The sequence below is a fragment of the Calliphora vicina genome, chromosome 1, assembly GCF_958450345.1.
Source record: "Calliphora vicina chromosome 1, idCalVici1.1, whole genome shotgun sequence".
NCBI classification, from domain to species: Eukaryota; Metazoa; Arthropoda; class Insecta; order Diptera; family Calliphoridae; genus Calliphora; species Calliphora vicina.
In genome coordinates, this window is record NC_088780.1 from 75504850 (window position 1) to 75524175 (window position 19326).

Below are 19326 nucleotides of genomic sequence, written 5' to 3' on the forward strand. Positions count from 1 at the left end.
AATTCTATTAACGATGTTTATTAATCAAGGTAAAATAAAGAACTAACATAACAAAAAGGAGAACAAAATATATCGTTTAATTCAAAAAGTCTGGGGTTGCCAGATTATTAATTATGATTGTTGGCTGTTGCCAACACAAAGCAACCATTTCTAAAGTCAGTTTTGTCACGTAATTGTTAAAGTTAACTTGTCCTCGTTTATATTTTGCCTAGAGATCGACCGAGTAAGTTTTATGTATAACCTTAAGATATATTATAAATAATAATTTATTAATTTTAGAGAATAAACTGAGCCTTTGCCAACATCATATTGTTTGTTTATTCTTGTCGAACCTTGTTTTAAACGAGTGACAACTTTATTCTTCGTCAAAATAATTTGCCTTTTGCCTCATGTCGGATTCTGCTCCAATTAGAAAAAGTAATAGAGAAACAAAAGGAGTGCCACCAGCCCGTTTTATAATGTAATCGCAAAATGAAGCCAACAATTTGCATACTCCAAAGAGTGTAGCTGCCCCAAATACACAAACTGGTACACCTAGACAGCTTGATAGGTTAGGTTAGGTTCCATGGGTAGCCACTCTTCAAGCAGCTCACTTGGGTCCATTCAAAACTGATCCCATTGTGATACCCAGGGGGTAAACATCTTGGTATTAATTATACGTCCGTTGTTTCCAGGCTAAACCAACCAGATTCTCTGATGAAAGAGTAGATTCGTCTACTTCTAGATTCGTCGTGTGACACCGTCTCATCCTCTTCTTCCGTAGGCCCAATCTCCTAGCATGTGTCCCAATTATACAGTGTCCTGTAATGAAGGAGACAATTAGCCTTATTTGCTCACGACGAAATTCCATAAGTAGATTCGTCCTGCTGGCATCATATACGGGCCAAGTAGACCTCGTTGTAACACAGGAAGACTCATTGGTCCACCTGCTTTGTGCAGATTCATATAGTGTCCGCTGAACAGCCATCTTGCATATAGCAAGGGAAATACCAGAAAAGGGGTCGATCTCATCATCATCCATCATCGCCCCCATTTTGGCCAGTTCGTCAGCTATACAATTACCCTGATTACCATCGTGGCCAGGGACCCATATAAGCGTTATCCTAGAATGTCTCGCTATCTCATTAAGGGATACCCGGCATTCCTCGGTTAACCTAGATGTCGTAAAGACACCCGCTATTCCGTTAACGGCAGCCTTGCTATCGGTAAATATACATATATCACCAGATATTTGATAAAACCTCAGCCAGTTGGATGCACGTTTAATGGCCGTAATTTCCGCCTGAAGAGCCGTACAAAAGTTAGGTAGCCTGAAATAGGATTTAATCCCATAGTTCTCAATAAAGAAACCACCACCGACCCTATTGCCCCTCTTTGAGCCATCAGTAAATACCCTTATGACATCATCAGGGGGTAAGAGTCCGCGCTGCCATGAATCCCTATTCGGGATCTTAATATGGAAATGCATATCGAAAAATGGTTTTGCGATGCAGTAATCGACATTACTATGTAAGTACCCATAGTAGTTTAGTATCTTAGAGTGCCCATGATCTTTACCATACCACGAACATCCAGCATTTAGTCTCACAGCAGAGTTGAGAGCCATTTGTATCACCATCAAATCAACTGGTAACCAGTTCAGGATAGTAAAAAGTGCCTTAGAGGGGGTAGTCCTTATAGCGCCTGTAATCAGTATCGCAATAGTCCTGAGAACTCGTTCCACAGCCTTACGGTGAGTAGCATTATCCAGGGCGTGCCACCACACCAACACTCCATAGAACAAGATGGGTTTAACAACTGCTTTGAAGATCCAACTGATACCCTTCGGCATAATACCCCAGTTTGTACCAATTGCCTTCTTACAGGAGTAGATGGCTACATAAGCCTTGTTAATCCTGTTTTGAATATTCAAATTCCAGAACAATCTTTTATCTAGAATGATGCCAAGATACTTCGCATTATCTCTAATCTCAAGACTGATTCCATTCAGTCTAGGTGGTCTGAAGTCATCGATCTTATACCTCCTAGTGAAGAGAACCAGTTCCGTTTTTTGTGGGTTCACACTAAGTCCACTTGAAATACTCCACTCACTCAGTGTACTTAATGCTGATTCCATACAACTAGATATTGTATCCAGAAATTTACCAGATATAAAAACTGCAACATCGTCAGCATATGCGACTGTCTTGATCCTTCTGTTGTCCATCCTGATCAACAGGGAATTCATAGCCAAATTCCACAGAAGTGGTGATAAAACACCCCCCTGCGGGGTTCCACGATTGGCCACTTTTAAAACACTTACACCACCTAAAGTAGCACAAATGACTCTATAACCGAGTATCTTTTCGACTAGTCGGCGAACACATAGATCAATTCCCAGTTCATCCATCGCAGATAGGATGGCATCGGGCCTGACATTATTAAAAGCTCCTTCAATATCGAGAAAGGCAACACGTGAATACTCCTTATGTATTAGCGACTCCTCAATGGAGCCAACTAGCGAATGTAGAGCTGTTTCCACAGATCTGCCTTTGGTGTAGGCATGTTGGGATTTAGAGATGAGTTCCGACGGAATGGTCATTCTCAGATATACGTCAATCACCCTTTCTAGGGTTTTCAGCAGGAAGGATGCAAGACTAATTGGCCTATAATCCTTTGGTTTAGTGTGAGTCGCCTTACCACCTTTAGGAATGAAGACTACTCTGCATCTCGTCCACCATGTGGGGATATAGGTCCATCTAATACACGCTGTGTATATGCTAATGAGCCATGGTACAACTATTTCTTCGTTCTTTTGAAGATAATGCCATCCGGCCCAGGAGATTTAAACGGGTCGAAACTTTTGATTGCCCATTGGATTCTATCCCTGTTTATCGGAACAGAGTTATCACCCGGGGCAACAGAATCGGCAGCCCCATTCATAGTCTCATCATCGACTGGAAGGCAACCTGGAAAATGAGTATCTAATAGGACCTCAAGTGTTTCCTTACTATTCAGAGTCCATCTACCACAGGGTTTCTGGATATAGCTTGGTACAACCGGTGAAGTTGATAGAATTTTACGTAATCGGTTAGTCTCAGAGGATCCTTCCACGCCGCTACAGAAGTCCATCCAGGCTTTCCTTTTCGCATTCCTCGTAAGGTTCTTAAAGTGGTTCACTGAGGACTTATATTCCGGCCAGTTACCCAGCCTCTTTGCCTCGTTGAACAATTTACGACACGCCCTTCTTGCGTGTGCAATCTCAGGGTTCCACCAGGGTGGCTTATTCCTACCCCTGCAGATATTCGGCTTACAGGCCAAATTAGTAGCTGATTGGAACGCTTCTGTAAGTGCCTCAACTGCTACCTCAATATCGTCCCTATTTTCAATAGTGGGCGGGTTTGGTAGAGACCGAGAGAGTACATCACTCTGCAACTCCCAATTGGTCTTCCTCCTATTTAGAATGGTATTATCACTCCTATAAGTTACACTGATATTGAAATCAATATATAGATGATCAGAAAAAGAGCAGTCGTCGGAGACAGCCCAATTGTTAATCATACTGTGGTGCTCAGCACTCACAAGTGTTAAGTCTAGTACCTCACTTCTGTTTGAAACAATGAAGGTAGGTTCTGAACCTCTATTAACTACTTCCAAACTACTATTAAGTATGAAACTGAAAAGACTCTCACCTCTTGTGTTGGTGTCGCTGCTACCCCATACAATGTGGTGTTAGCGTCAGCACAGATAACCAAAGGTATCCTGGACTCATTCGCCTTTTTCACAGCACTACGGATATCATCGTTTGGTGGATGCTACCCGTGGTCATGCGCCATGTAGCTGGATATCAGCCATAACAAACAGCCTTCATTAGTTTCCCATGAGACTGCTACTGTATCTTCATTACTGTAATCAGACAGAATGAAGATTTTCAAAGAGCTTTTAGCCATTATACAGGATCTAATTTTACCTGCGCCTTTAGCGAAGTAGAGCTTATAGCCCTTCAGACATAGTCCACAGATACGGTCCTGATGGACCCAAGGTTCCTGGACCATGACTAGCTCCTCCCCGTTCTGAGCAATTCGGAGGAGCAATGCAGCTGATGCTGCTTTAGAGTGGTGAAGGTTTATCTGTGTCACCCTCACCATGCTCCATTTTTACAATAGTGACGTCGCACAATGGTTGAAGAGTGGCCGAAATTCATTTTTTTCATGTTCGCCGATTTGGATAATTTGTTTGGTAATTTTTTGTCAGATATCAGAATATTATGATTCCGTAATATTAGGCTGATATATTTATTATTTGTTTGGACAGACACGATCGAAGTTAATATATGTTCGCTTGTTTGAAATGGCATGCAAATTTACTGTATATTCAATCATTTCCATAGATGAGATTTGCATTAAAAAAAGTTTGAAAAAGTGCCATATAAAAAATTTCGTAGAACAAAATATAAACAACATCAAAATTTCAATGTTCATCAACTTCAGTGGACTGCATCTTTTTAGCGCTGTGGAGCGCTGTTTAACGAAAGATGTCAAATTACAGCTTGAAGTCTCAGATAAAAGTTAAAAAAAATTCAGCTGCTCCTACCTGCTCCTTTCCAAAAAAAACAGTAAAAACTATAAAGTGATATAGTGATAAAGTAACAAAACATGCATTTTCGTTCATGCATGTTGTTGTTGCCATAATTCTTTAGTTGTAGGAAGGAGAAATGTATCTCCTTTCCTGGGTGTTTTGTTATTTTATTATTTTTTATACTTAAATTATTAAGTAAACCCTAGCCAGTCGATAAGCTTCAAAATAAATCAATAAAATAATACACTATTAACGGTATTTTAAGAAGTAAATGAGAGTTGAGTGATAACATGAGTTATTACGAAAGTAAAAGAATGAGACAAAGATAAATAAAAGATCATTGAGCATCAATTGTATATATGTAAACAATAATAATAAAACAATGAGAGTAATGAGTGACAAATAATATAATTATTGAGAAACAATATGCAAATGAGTTAACTATTTGAAAAGAGATCGAATTTACAGTCAAACATAATTGAATAAATGCACTGATAATAAAATAAATTGAATTTAGCAAAAGTTTAAAAATAGTAATTTTATAATATAATGTAATAGGTATACAAACTAGTCAATAGTGTTAACTGTTATATATTTCATTGTTGAAAAAAGCATAAGCTTCAATTGAAGTTTTTGTTGTTAATGATACTGTTTGATAACAACAATAGAAGATCAAGCTCGATTATATGCGATAGAGTATTAGGTGCTGTGTTATCATTAATTTTTTATGTTGTTGCATGTAATAACAACTACACATTATGTCTTGCTCTCTTTATTGTACTAAATCTTTTCCGTTAGAGCTTAATAAGTAATATATTAAATACCAACAATAATATACAGTTTCTGATTTTTTGTAATTTCTGCATTTGGGTAAAAAAATTTAATATTATTGATATGCTAATTTACATTGGCAAGTGCAGTGATATGAGGTGTGTTATTAAGTGATTTCAAGATTTTATTAATTATGGAAAATTTAACTATTTCTTATTTAAATATTTGCGAAATATTGATTGATACCAACAGTGATATTGATGTTACTGTCGAAGTCATTGCAAATAGTAATGAAGAAATGACTGCTGAGGATGTTGAAGTCTTTACTAGATTTTTGAAAAAAGACTTTTTAACAAAGTTCAAAGATAGATGGCAAAAAGTAAGACGCATAAAATCCAGATTTCTTGACCTTAATGAAAATTGGCTGAACAATGTTTACAAAGTGTGCAAATATACCGCAAACAATGAAGCACCAAGCTGTTCAAATATGGTTAAACGTGGACGTCCAGTAAAAGCCTTCGAGGATTGCCAACCGCGAACAAAGAGGACAAAGGTAAACGATTTTTGTAAAAATACCTCAATGGAGTTGATGTCGTCTGCCGCAAAAAAAGGTGAGTGTTTAAACAAATGCATTAAGGGGTTCACCCCGGATACTTGATGCTTCTTGGGCTGATACTTGATGCTTCGTTGTCAAAGCATCAATATGAGGTTTTGCGCAGTTCAGCTAGAGAAATTGGATTCGACATTTACCCACCCTACCATCAGGTACTGGAAGCAAAAAAAAAATGCTATCCTTCAAATGTTCAGGTGCAAGAAAGTTGTAGCAAGGTTGGTCTACAAGAGTTATTAGATCATACAGTAACCAGGATTTTGATGACAAAATCCGAGAATGAGGTGACAGAACTCCCCAACGAACTGCAAATGTTCTCAAAATGGGGCTGTGATGGAAGTTCGGGACACAGTGAATACCATCAAAAATTCACAGATCCAAATGACTCCGATAAATATATGTTCTTAACGTCATTTGTTCCATTGACCATCACAGAGCGTAATAATATGTCAACAATGTGCTGGAGAAATACAGAGCCGTCATCAACTAGATTTTGCCGACCGTTAAAATTTTAATTTATACAAGAAACAGCTGATGTTATAAATTCTGAGGTCAGTCGTGTTAATGACGAAATAGCAAATTTAAGAAATACTGTCGTTGAATTGCATAGCAGAAACTTGAATATTTCTCACACATTGAAATTAACAATGATTGATGGGAAAGTAGCTACTACGATTTCTGGAAGCTCATCTATGGCGGTTTGCTTCATATGTGGAGCAAAGCCCACAGAAATGAATAGTTTAGATGCGGTGATTTTGAGAAAATGTTCGGAAGACACAATTGCATTTGGTATTTCTCCCTTGCATGCGAGAATCAAATTTATGGAGTGCATTTTGCACATTTCTTACCGTCTAAGTTTCAAAAAATGGAGAACAGATAGTTGCACAAAAATTGAAATGGCGGCAAATAAAGCTCAAATTCAGAAGAGATTAAAGTTGACGCTGGGCATAAATGTGGACGCAGTGAAGCAATACCTATTGGCAGAATAGCAGAAGCTATTCTGCCAATAGGTATGTCTGTATCTAAAATCCCTTATTCAATGATTTCATTTGAATTTTTTTACATTTTAATTGATTATTTGTATCAGGTATGCTATCCGAGGAAGCTCAGGAAGCGAAAAATAAAGACTATAGAGCCTATAGATTACACCATTCGCGAAGAATTGGACGTGTAGCCACTAATGAAGATGTAATGCATAATCTTTTATTGTCTTCAGACCCATTCATAAATAGATTTCGCTCAAAGCTGAAAATCAAAAAATTGGAGTACGATAATGATGTTAAAAAATTATTAAAAGACTATGCTTAAATTACTTATTCATGTTTTTTCTATGGGAGGTGGGCGTAAAAGTGGGCGGATCAGGTATATATTTTCAGGAGCCCATTCTACAATTATAATATTTATTTTTTGAGAAAATTGAGTTGATGCATTAAAAATCAAGGGAGTTATGAAACTTTTTCAATACAAGTTGTATGGGAAGTGGGCGTAAAAGTGGGCGGATATTTTTCAAATTTCACACAAATGATTCTGAGTGTTTAAAAATGCTATGTGCCAAAAATCAATGCCGTAGGTCAAAATTTAATTTTCACTTTGATGGGAGGTGGGCGTAAAAGTGGGCGGATCATTTTGATTTTTCAAATTTTTCTTGATTCAAACAAAAAATGCCTATGTGCCAAGTTTCATTGTCCTTGGACAACTGCTTCTATTTTTAGCCGCTCGTTGTATGAACTTCAACCAATGTGCGTCGGCGTCCTCCTGGTCAGAATTCAGGAGGGCGTCCTCGTCCACCACCTCATCCATCCGTTCAAAGAATGTACCAACTAGTTCGGAGACTGAGTTGGTATCTTCAGTGTCGGCTGGATCAGTGGCGTCATTGCAATCCATGCCCTCTTCCGAGAGCATGGGCTTTACATAACCTGAGGATGTATCGCCTTTGTTGTCGCTACGATAGACACGCAGGATGATCGTAACAAATCCATAGTAGACCTTCCCTTGTGCCTTCCTTAGCGGCCCCAAAGAGTCCTTATTCAGGACAACGATCGGTTTCCTTGAAGAGCCCTCAGCGTCCGTAACCTTAACAACTTTCCAGTCTTGAGTTGGAAGCTGTGGGTTACAGCACTGAAGGATCTCCAAGATCTCCTCCGGGCTAGATGGCTCAGCTGGTATTTTAGCTATGGATCTAGGCTTTCGGGGTATCTCACTCACAGATACCACCTCAAGCCTAGACCCCGGCCAAACCTCACCCAGTGATGCGACGGCAGTCTTTAGTAGCAACGCTGAGCGTTCATCTACACAAGACATAAGTTTTACGTGACCCTGGTACCAACCAGCGTCATCGCATTGTGGAGGGGTGCCTGGGTTCTCTTTGAGAACTTTCCAAAACACCCCTACCAGTTTTTGCTTCACCATATCCCAATTCAATTGAGATATGGATCCGTCATTCGCACTCCGGTCGATAACCGCCCTGACAAGACTGTCTTTGACAATCTCGCTAAAGGACTTAGCTAACGACCTTTGTGCCGTTTAGGTCCCGGTTGCTGGCTCTTGGTCGCTGTATCCTCCTCTGAACGTTGCCGTTTAGGCCCCGCTGGTAATTCAGCAGAAGGAGGAGCGGTCTTGAGACCAGCAATATAGGCTTTCGCCCAGGAAAGCGAAGCTTTTTGCTCCTTAGTGAGATCCTCGACTTTTTTTGAGCCAAGTGCCTCAACAAAGTGGTAAGCGGAACGCCTGGTGGTAGCAGCCCTTCTAGCAGGGTTTTTATGCCTGGGGTTAATTTCAGAGCCGGGATTGGCCAGGGGTGATGCGTCTTCAGGACAGGAGGATTCCTTCACAAGACCTGAGCGCACAGTTGGCATATGGGAAGCATCCGTGAGGGGCGACTTAGTCGCTTCCCCCTTAGAGGCACCCGAAACAGGGGGTTTAGCCGCCTTGACGACTTGGGCTTTCGCGGCTTTGGAGGTACTTGGAGAGAAGTCCAGAGGTACCTCGCCGCTTAGGTCACTACCACCTATTGCCTTAGATTTTTTACAATCAGCCAATCTGGGTATGCCAGATTGACCTCTTGCGACACCAGTAGCATGCAGACTAGTCTGGCCCGGTGTGATCACCTGACTAGCCTGAGTTGCAGTAGCATTCGACTCACCACAACCCGAAACCATCGCTGTGGGAGTAGGGTCCCCGGAGATTATGAAGCCCCCGACCGGGTACATGGGGCATGACTTATCCTCTTCCATGTGTCCTGATGGACAATTAATTGCATTTTATACCTGCTGCCAGGTGTTGAGATAACTGCCGCCCCATTGGAGAAACAGACGCAGACCACCAGCCGCCCAATATGGGAAACAGACGCTGGTGGATTTCGGACGGACATTAAAGAGTCCTTACGGACCAGCCGGACTATCCACCTTAACCACCCCTCTCAATGAGGGGAAAATGGTTCGATGGAAATAGCATCTGATAGCCGCCCCAGAGCAGAACAGACGCTATCAGACAAAGGGAGGGTAGTTCTTAGTATCATGCTCAACGCGTGCCCTTCTGGAATGGAAGACCCTGCCAGAGACAGCCAACTCAAGTTAAACTGTCCCCTCCAGCATGGCCAACGCGAATCATCGCACTTAAGCCTCTACATCGCGTCAAGATGACTACCCATCGTAGAGGAAAAACAGCTTGATAGTGTTAGACAAACACTATGTCAACAATGTGCTGGAGAAATACAGAGCCGTCATCAACTAGATTTTGCCGACCGTTAAAATTTTAATTTATACAAGAAACAGCTGATGTTATAAATTCTGAGGTCAGTCGTGTTAATGACGAAATAGCAAATTTAAGAAATACTGTCGTTGAATTGCATAGCAGAAACTTGAATATTTCTCACACATTGAAATTAACAATGATTGATGGGAAAGTAGCTACTACGATTTCTGGAAGCTCATCTATGGCGGTTTGCTTCATATGTGGAGCAAAGCCCACAGAAATGAATAGTTTAGATGCGGTGATTTTGAGAAAATGTTCGGAAGACACAATTGCATTTGGTATTTCTCCCTTGCATGCGAGAATCAAATTTATGGAGTGCATTTTGCACATTTCTTACCGTCTAAGTTTCAAAAAATGGAGAACAGATAGTTGCACAAAAATTGAAATGGCGGCAAATAAAGCTCAAATTCAGAAGAGATTAAAGTTGACGCTGGGCATAAATGTGGACGCAGTGAAGCAATACCTATTGGCAGAATAGCAGAAGCTATTCTGCCAATAGGTATGTCTGTATCTAAAATCCCTTATTCAATGATTTCATTTGAATTTTTTTACATTTTAATTGATTATTTGTATCAGGTATGCTATCCGAGGAAGCTCAGGAAGCGAAAAATAAAGACTATAGAGCCTATAGATTACACCATTCGCGAAGAATTGGACGTGTAGCCACTAATGAAGATGTAATGCATAATCTTTTATTGTCTTCAGACCCATTCATAAATAGATTTCGCTCAAAGCTGAAAATCAAAAAATTGGAGTACGATAATGATGTTAAAAAATTATTAAAAGACTATGCTTAAATTACTTATTCATGTTTTTTCTATGGGAGGTGGGCGTAAAAGTGGGCGGATCAGGTATATATTTTCAGGAGCCCATTCTACAATTATAATATTTATTTTTTGAGAAAATTGAGTTGATGCATTAAAAATCAAGGGAGTTATGAAACTTTTTCAATACAAGTTGTATGGGAAGTGGGCGTAAAAGTGGGCGGATATTTTTCAAATTTCACACAAATGATTCTGAGTGTTTAAAAATGCTATGTGCCAAAAATCAATGCCGTAGGTCAAAATTTAATTTTCACTTTGATGGGAGGTGGGCGTAAAAGTGGGCGGATCATTTTGATTTTTCAAATTTTTCTTGATTCAAACAAAAAATGCCTATGTGCCAAGTTTCATTGTCCTTGGACAACTGCTTCTATTTTTAGCCGCTCGTTGTATGAACTTCAACCAATGTGCGTCGGCGTCCTCCTGGTCAGAATTCAGGAGGGCGTCCTCGTCCACCACCTCATCCATCCGTTCAAAGAATGTACCAACTAGTTCGGAGACTGAGTTGGTATCTTCAGTGTCGGCTGGATCAGTGGCGTCATTGCAATCCATGCCCTCTTCCGAGAGCATGGGCTTTACATAACCTGAGGATGTATCGCCTTTGTTGTCGCTACGATAGACACGCAGGATGATCGTAACAAATCCATAGTAGACCTTCCCTTGTGCCTTCCTTAGCGGCCCCAAAGAGTCCTTATTCAGGACAACGATCGGTTTCCTTGAAGAGCCCTCAGCGTCCGTAACCTTAACAACTTTCCAGTCTTGAGTTGGAAGCTGTGGGTTACAGCACTGAAGGATCTCCAAGATCTCCTCCGGGCTAGATGGCTCAGCTGGTATTTTAGCTATGGATCTAGGCTTTCGGGGTATCTCACTCACAGATACCACCTCAAGCCTAGACCCCGGCCAAACCTCACCCAGTGATGCGACGGCAGTCTTTAGTAGCAACGCTGAGCGTTCATCTACACAAGACATAAGTTTTACGTGACCCTGGTACCAACCAGCGTCATCGCATTGTGGAGGGGTGCCTGGGTTCTCTTTGAGAACTTTCCAAAACACCCCTACCAGTTTTTGCTTCACCATATCCCAATTCAATTGAGATATGGATCCGTCATTCGCACTCCGGTCGATAACCGCCCTGACAAGACTGTCTTTGACAATCTCGCTAAAGGACTTAGCTAACGACCTTTGTGCCGTTTAGGTCCCGGTTGCTGGCTCTTGGTCGCTGTATCCTCCTCTGAACGTTGCCGTTTAGGCCCCGCTGGTAATTCAGCAGAAGGAGGAGCGGTCTTGAGACCAGCAATATAGGCTTTCGCCCAGGAAAGCGAAGCTTTTTGCTCCTTAGTGAGATCCTCGACTTTTTTTGAGCCAAGTGCCTCAACAAAGTGGTAAGCGGAACGCCTGGTGGTAGCAGCCCTTCTAGCAGGGTTTTTATGCCTGGGGTTAATTTCAGAGCCGGGATTGGCCAGGGGTGATGCGTCTTCAGGACAGGAGGATTCCTTCACAAGACCTGAGCGCACAGTTGGCATATGGGAAGCATCCGTGAGGGGCGACTTAGTCGCTTCCCCCTTAGAGGCACCCGAAACAGGGGGTTTAGCCGCCTTGACGACTTGGGCTTTCGCGGCTTTGGAGGTACTTGGAGAGAAGTCCAGAGGTACCTCGCCGCTTAGGTCACTACCACCTATTGCCTTAGATTTTTTACAATCAGCCAATCTGGGTATGCCAGATTGACCTCTTGCGACACCAGTAGCATGCAGACTAGTCTGGCCCGGTGTGATCACCTGACTAGCCTGAGTTGCAGTAGCATTCGACTCACCACAACCCGAAACCATCGCTGTGGGAGTAGGGTCCCCGGAGATTATGAAGCCCCCGACCGGGTACATGGGGCATGACTTATCCTCTTCCATGTGTCCTGATGGACAATTAATTGCATTTTATACCTGCTGCCAGGTGTTGAGATAACTGCCGCCCCATTGGAGAAACAGACGCAGACCACCAGCCGCCCAATATGGGAAACAGACGCTGGTGGATTTCGGACGGACATTAAAGAGTCCTTACGGACCAGCCGGACTATCCACCTTAACCACCCCTCTCAATGAGGGGAAAATGGTTCGATGGAAATAGCATCTGATAGCCGCCCCAGAGCAGAACAGACGCTATCAGACAAAGGGAGGGTAGTTCTTAGTATCATGCTCAACGCGTGCCCTTCTGGAATGGAAGACCCTGCCAGAGACAGCCAACTCAAGTTAAACTGTCCCCTCCAGCATGGCCAACGCGAATCATCGCACTTAAGCCTCTACATCGCGTCAAGATGACTACCCATCGTAGAGGAAAAACAGCTTGATAGTGTTAGACAAACACATGAAGTTGTACAAAATGAAGCCAACAATTCACAGACGCCAAAAAATACTACCCCATCTAACGTCCAAATAGGATCGTGTAAGAAAGCGGCAGATACTTCAAAGCAAATCTCTGAAATGCAGAGAGAGTTTCAACGCCAAATGACGTCTCTCCAAAATCTTATTATCGCCAACAATAATCAGACAAAAGCTACAGTTGGAGAATTAAGGCAAGAAATTCAAACCATCGCCAAAGCAGTACCGCCGACACAGACACCGACACCATTATCTGAAAATACTAATCGAAATAATGGTCAAGAAACGGGTGAGTCCTATTCTAATTTATCTTTTCACAGTCTAAACAGCCAACCTACCAAATCAAAGAAAATTTACCCCCTACCTAAATTTGAAGGCCAACCTGAAGACTGGCAAATGTTTTATGAAGATTTTATTGCTACTACTCAAGAGTTTGAATACACGGATCTTCAAAATATAATTAGAATTCGTGAAGCTCTTATCGGAACCGCTCGAGAAACTGTTGAATGTCTTCTTTCCAGTTCAAAAAACGTGAGTGCCATAATTGAAACATTAAAAGAAACATATGGACGCCCTGAGATGCTAATAAAAAGCCAGATACAAAAAGTGAGGTTATATCCGAACGTTGCTGATGGTAAATTGGACCAATTAATAGGTTTTACCAATAAAGTAAACAACATGGCTACATTTCTGAAATCAGTAGAAGGAGAACACCATTTATGTAATCCATCGTTATTAAGCGAATTAGTTTCTAAACTGTCAACCAGTAAACAAATGCAATGGGCAGAAAAATGTTTAAGTTTAAATAAGACACCCAATATTATGGACTTTAGTACGTGGCTGAATTGTATGAGAAAACTTGCTAATATGGTATCTGATTCACTACCGACTTCATTGGCAGATAGTTCCAACCAAGGTCTATTAATAAGGTCTGTGCAACTAAACAGCTGATAATTTTTTGTCCCTTTGTGTTTACATACTGTGTTTGTCAAAATTTGTTTACATTTTTAGAGCGCCATTGTATTTTTTTCAAATTTGTTTACTTTTCTAACGTTTCGTGACAAAATTGAAAACTGAAAAAATAAATTAAAAACATAAAAAAATAATAAAAAGTGTCGTGAACAAATTGAAAACGGAAAAAATAAATTAAAAACATAAAAAAATTAATATCAAATGCGTTAATGCTCTTCAATAGTTCTTTAATTACATATATCTAAAAAAATAAATGTATGTTGTTGAAAATAAAATTATATTATGTATGTTTGTTTTGGTAATGTTTTTGACAAGTTCAGTATAGTTTTACACAAACAAAATGCCTGTTTTTCTTTTTGTTTTTGAATTGTTGTAGAGTTGCACAGACCTTATTAATAGACCTTGGTTCCAACCGTAGATCGTATAATCAACAACCGGCATCACAAAAAACAAACAAATATGCCATGCTTAGCCTCACCAAAAAACCGTGTTTTATTTGTAATGGTGAGTGTGCTGATATTAGTAATTGTGAAAAGTTTTTAAGCATGGAAGTAGACGATCGCTGGAAAATTGGTAAAGAATTACATTTATGTTTTTGTTGCTTAAAACAGAATCATCAAGCCAAACATGTATGTGGTATAAATAATTGTCCTCAAAAACATCATAACCTGCTACATAATATAAACCGTGAACTGCCATCGTGTTCATCTACTATTTCATCCGGCGTTAATTGTCATGTAGACTGCCAAGTTGATAATATTTTGTTCCAGATAATCCCAATAAAACTATACAATGACGGCAAAGAAGTCACTATTTACGCCTTTATAGATGATGGGGCCAATGCAACAATTCTGGATTGGGATATTGCCAATCAGCTAAACCTACACGGCACACCAGATACCCTAAAGCTACAATGGTTAAATGGTCGCTCTTCATGTGAATCCACCGAAATTGTCAATGTTCTTGTAAGTGCTGTTGACGATAATATAAACAAGTATGAAATGAGAAAAATTTATTTGTCAAAAAATTTAGAATTGCCAACTCAATCGATTGTTAAAAACCAGCTGATTGCTAATTATCCTCATTTGGCAAATATACCAGTTAACGAATACATTTCTAGAAGACCGAAAATGATAATAAGTATTGCCCACGCATTTTTAACAGTTCCCAATGAAGTTATAGAAAATCCATCGAATTATGGTCCGATCGTTATAAAGTGTAAATTGGGATTGATTATTTACGGTCCAGTGAAAAATTGTGAATCAAAAATCAATCAAGTATTTTATACAAAGGCGGTGAAATATATAACTGCCGATGAAGAAATGAAAGATATGATGTATAATTACTTTGAGATTGAGTCTTGTGGTGTGAAAAGTAATACAAAAACAATTTTGTCAAGTGAACATAAGAGAGCATTAGACATAATGAACGCAACAATAAAATTCATTGGTGATCGTTATGAATGTGGTTTATTATGGAAAACTAATGATGTATCATTTCCGCCGAGTTATGAAATGGCCCGTAAAAGATTAGAATTAGCAGAAAATAAGTTAAAAAGGATCATGTATACGCTAAGAAATACTGTGCCAAAATTGAAGATCTGTTTAAAAAGGGATATGCCAGGCGGTTAAGTAAGGCAGAGCAAACAATTACACCAAAAACCTTTTATTTACCTCATTTTGCCGTTGAAAACCCAAACAAAGATGATATTCGTGTGGTTTTTGACGCTGCATCCAAAGTCAAGGGAATCTCTTTAAATGATGCGCTCCTTTCTGGCCCTGATTTAAACAATTCACTTATTTCCGTATTGTTTAAATTTAGAGAAGCACCGGTAGCGGTTTGCGGTGATATACGCGAAATGTTTCTTCAAGTGGCAATAAGCAATGATGACATCAATTCTCAAAGATTCTTGTGGAGAGGTTTAGATTTTAATGATCCCGTACAGCACTGTGTCATGACAAGAATGATTTTTGGCGCCGAAAAATTCTAATGCAAACACTGTGGAAATACGATTTAGACTGGGATGATGAAATACCGGATAATATAAATGGTAGGTGGGTTGCTTGGCTGTGTGAAATAAAAAAGGTAAAGGACTATAAAATATCTCGTTGCCATTTTAATAATTTTCGTAATACTATTAATGAGTTACATTTATTTAGCGATGCTAGCGAAGAGGCCATGGCTGTTGTCGGTTATTGGCGAATAAAAACAACTGCTGGATATAAAATTTCATTTGTTTGTGGTAAAACTAATTGTGCACCGACGAGATATCATTCAATACCGAAATTGGAGCTTCAAGCTGCTGTTGTTGCTGTTCGACTTCAAAACCAAATAATACATAATTATTGTGTTAAACCTGATCGTGTGCAATTCTGGACAGATTCTCATACAGTAATGAGGTGGATCAAATCTGATTCAAGAAAGTATAAACAGTACGTAGCGAACCGTGTTGGAGAAATATTAGAAACTACGACAGTGGATAATTGGCGGTGGTTACCAGGTGTTGAAAATCCTGCGGATGAGGCGAAGCGGGCAAAACCAAAATATGAACTTGATAGTCGGTGGAAGAATGGTCCAGAATTTTTGTACCTTCCAGAAAACTTGTGGCCTTCAATGGATGATAATTCTCACCATATTGAGCCTGAATTGGAACTTCGCACTAAATATGTCTTAACGTCTGTGGTATGCTCGCCTTTATTTGATTTTAATAGATATTCCAATTTTCGTAGATTAAAAAGAGCAATGGCTTGGATTATGAGATTCATTAGTCATGCAAAGATATCATCAAATGATAAAGGTAGAATCAAAGGGGAGTTATCAGCTAAAGAAGAAGATCAAGCTGAAAAGATTTTGTGTCGTATGGTACAGCAATCAGCATTTCATTCTGAATATACATGTCTCCAAATGAACAAACCTATCGATGTTCGTAGTAATTTGAAAACATTGTGTCCTTATTTAGATGATTTTGGGTTACTTCGTGTTCATGGTCGTATCGATAATGCACCCTTTGCTTCTATGGACGCGAAGAGGCCACGCATATTGCCAAAACAACATCGTTTCACTGAACTGCTAGTTTTGTGGTATCATCATCGCTTCAACCACATCAATGACAATACGGTAATAAACGAAATAAGACAGAAGTATTGGATCCCATCAATCAGAGTTGTAATAAATAAAGTTCAAACAAGATGTTGTTTATGTAAAATTCGTAAAGCAAAGCCTAGTCAACCAATAATGGGCCCACTACCAATTGACCGAGTCACACCGTTTTTGCGACCCTTTTCATATACGGGTCTTGACTATTTTGGACCGGTAGAGGTTACTATTAGACTCCAAAGGGAAAAAAGATGGATTGCGCTATTCACTTGTCTAACGGTCAGAGCAGTGCATCTCGAAATTGCAACAAACCTCTCTAGTGACGCTTGTTTAATGTGTATAAGGAATTTTGCTAATCGCCGCGGTGTACCGATTCAAATAAGGAGTGATAATGGGACGAATTTTGTGGGCCTCCAGAGAGAATTGCATGGTGAGAAACATTTTTGGGACCATGACGTCATTACTGCTGGCCTTGCTCCACTTGGTATAAGATGGAAATTTAATACGCCATATGACCCATCCGCAGGTGGAGCATGGGAAAGATTGGTTCAATCAGTAAAACGAGCTCTGTACGCAATGTTGAGAGAACACGCCCCACGCTTAGAAATATATATATATAGTCTGTTGGTAGAGACCGAAAATATGGTAAATTCAAGGCCACTTACTCATATTCCGATAACACCGGACGAGCCCGAGCCGTTGACACCAAATCATTTTATACTTGGATGTACCAGTTCAACTCAAACTCCTGCAGAATAAGAACATCGTATTTGCGCATCAAGAAAACAGTGGCGTATACTGCAAAATCTAAAGAATGGAGTGTGGAAACGTTGGGTGAAAGAATATCTTCCAGAACTTACACGTCGTTCTAAGTGGTTTGCTGCATCCAGCCCTTTATGTCCCGGAAGCCTTGTGTTAATTTGTGATGTGAATGAACCCCGTTCCAAATGGAAGAGAGGAAGAGTTTTAAGATTAATAATCGGTAAAGATGGAGTTGCCAGATCTGCAGATGTTCGTACATCCACAGGTGTTTTAAGCAGACCGGTCAACAAGATAGCTGTATTAGATGTATCGAATGGCTATAGTGAATCTCAGCCCATGGAGTCGATTCACGGGGGTGGGGATGTCGATGATGGCAATCATGTTTGATATGTTACTTGTAGTAAGGTGGCATCTTTCACGTAATTGTTAAAGTTAACTTGTCCTCGTTTATATTTTGCCTAGAGATCGACCGAGTAAGTTTTATGTATAACCTTAAGATATATTATCTATATATATAAAAGAGTAACGTTACTGACTGACTGACTGATTCATCATCGCACAGCCCAAACGGCTGAAGCTAGAATCACGAAATTTTAACTGTGGATTCCTCCCTCCCCAAAACGATCCAATAAGAAGGGATTTTTGGAAATTCGAACGTTTAGGGTGTAAAAAAGGGTAAAAACGGGTAAATTCGGTAACCTTATATCTTCAAAACTAATAAAGATACAAAAAAACTTAAAATAGCATGTTACTCCATTTCAAAAATAAGCTGACAGGTGTTTCGTACTTTTTGGAAATTCGAAAATTTTAGGGGAGAAAACGGGTAAAAACTGTATTTTGGTACTTTTTTTGCACCCTATGTATCTTTTAAACTAATAAACATAGAAACAAATTTTAAATCGTATTCTTTAACTAACAAAAAATAAAAAATATAAGTTTGGTACTTTTTGGAAATTCGAACATTTAAGGGATAAAAATTGTGTTAATTTTTGGTACTTTTTCATAAAATATGTTTTTCTATAATATGACATAGACATACGAATATTTTATTATGAAATTTATTTTATTACATAAATTTATTTGAATGAAATTGTACCACCTCAATGGGGATAAAAAAGGTACCAAAAAGGGGATAAAATCGGGAAAATACATTATATTTGAAATTAAGCCAATTTTGATAATTTTTTTAACGTTGGTTCCTGGATTCATACAAAAATTAACTAACAGGGTGTTATTTGGAACTCGAGTACCAAGGTGTATATTGGGCCAAATCAGGGTAAACAGTTTGGTACTTTTTTTAAAACATATTTATTCTTGGGCACATTAACACAGATTTTAATATTTTGATACATGCCTATAGCATAAACAATTTTGGCAAAATGGAATATTTTTAAATTTCAAACTTGAGGGGTGTTCAAGTAAGAAAAGGGAAATTGGTACTTTTCTCCTAATGGTACTTTTTTAACATTTTAAATTATTTCAGTTATCGAGATTAAAGTTAGCTGATATGTATTTGAGTGAAGTTAGTGTTAGGAATAGGGGATAATATTTAGGTACCAAAATGTGTGAACTGTACTATAGGTACTTTTTTGTTCTTCTAATGGTACTTTTTTGA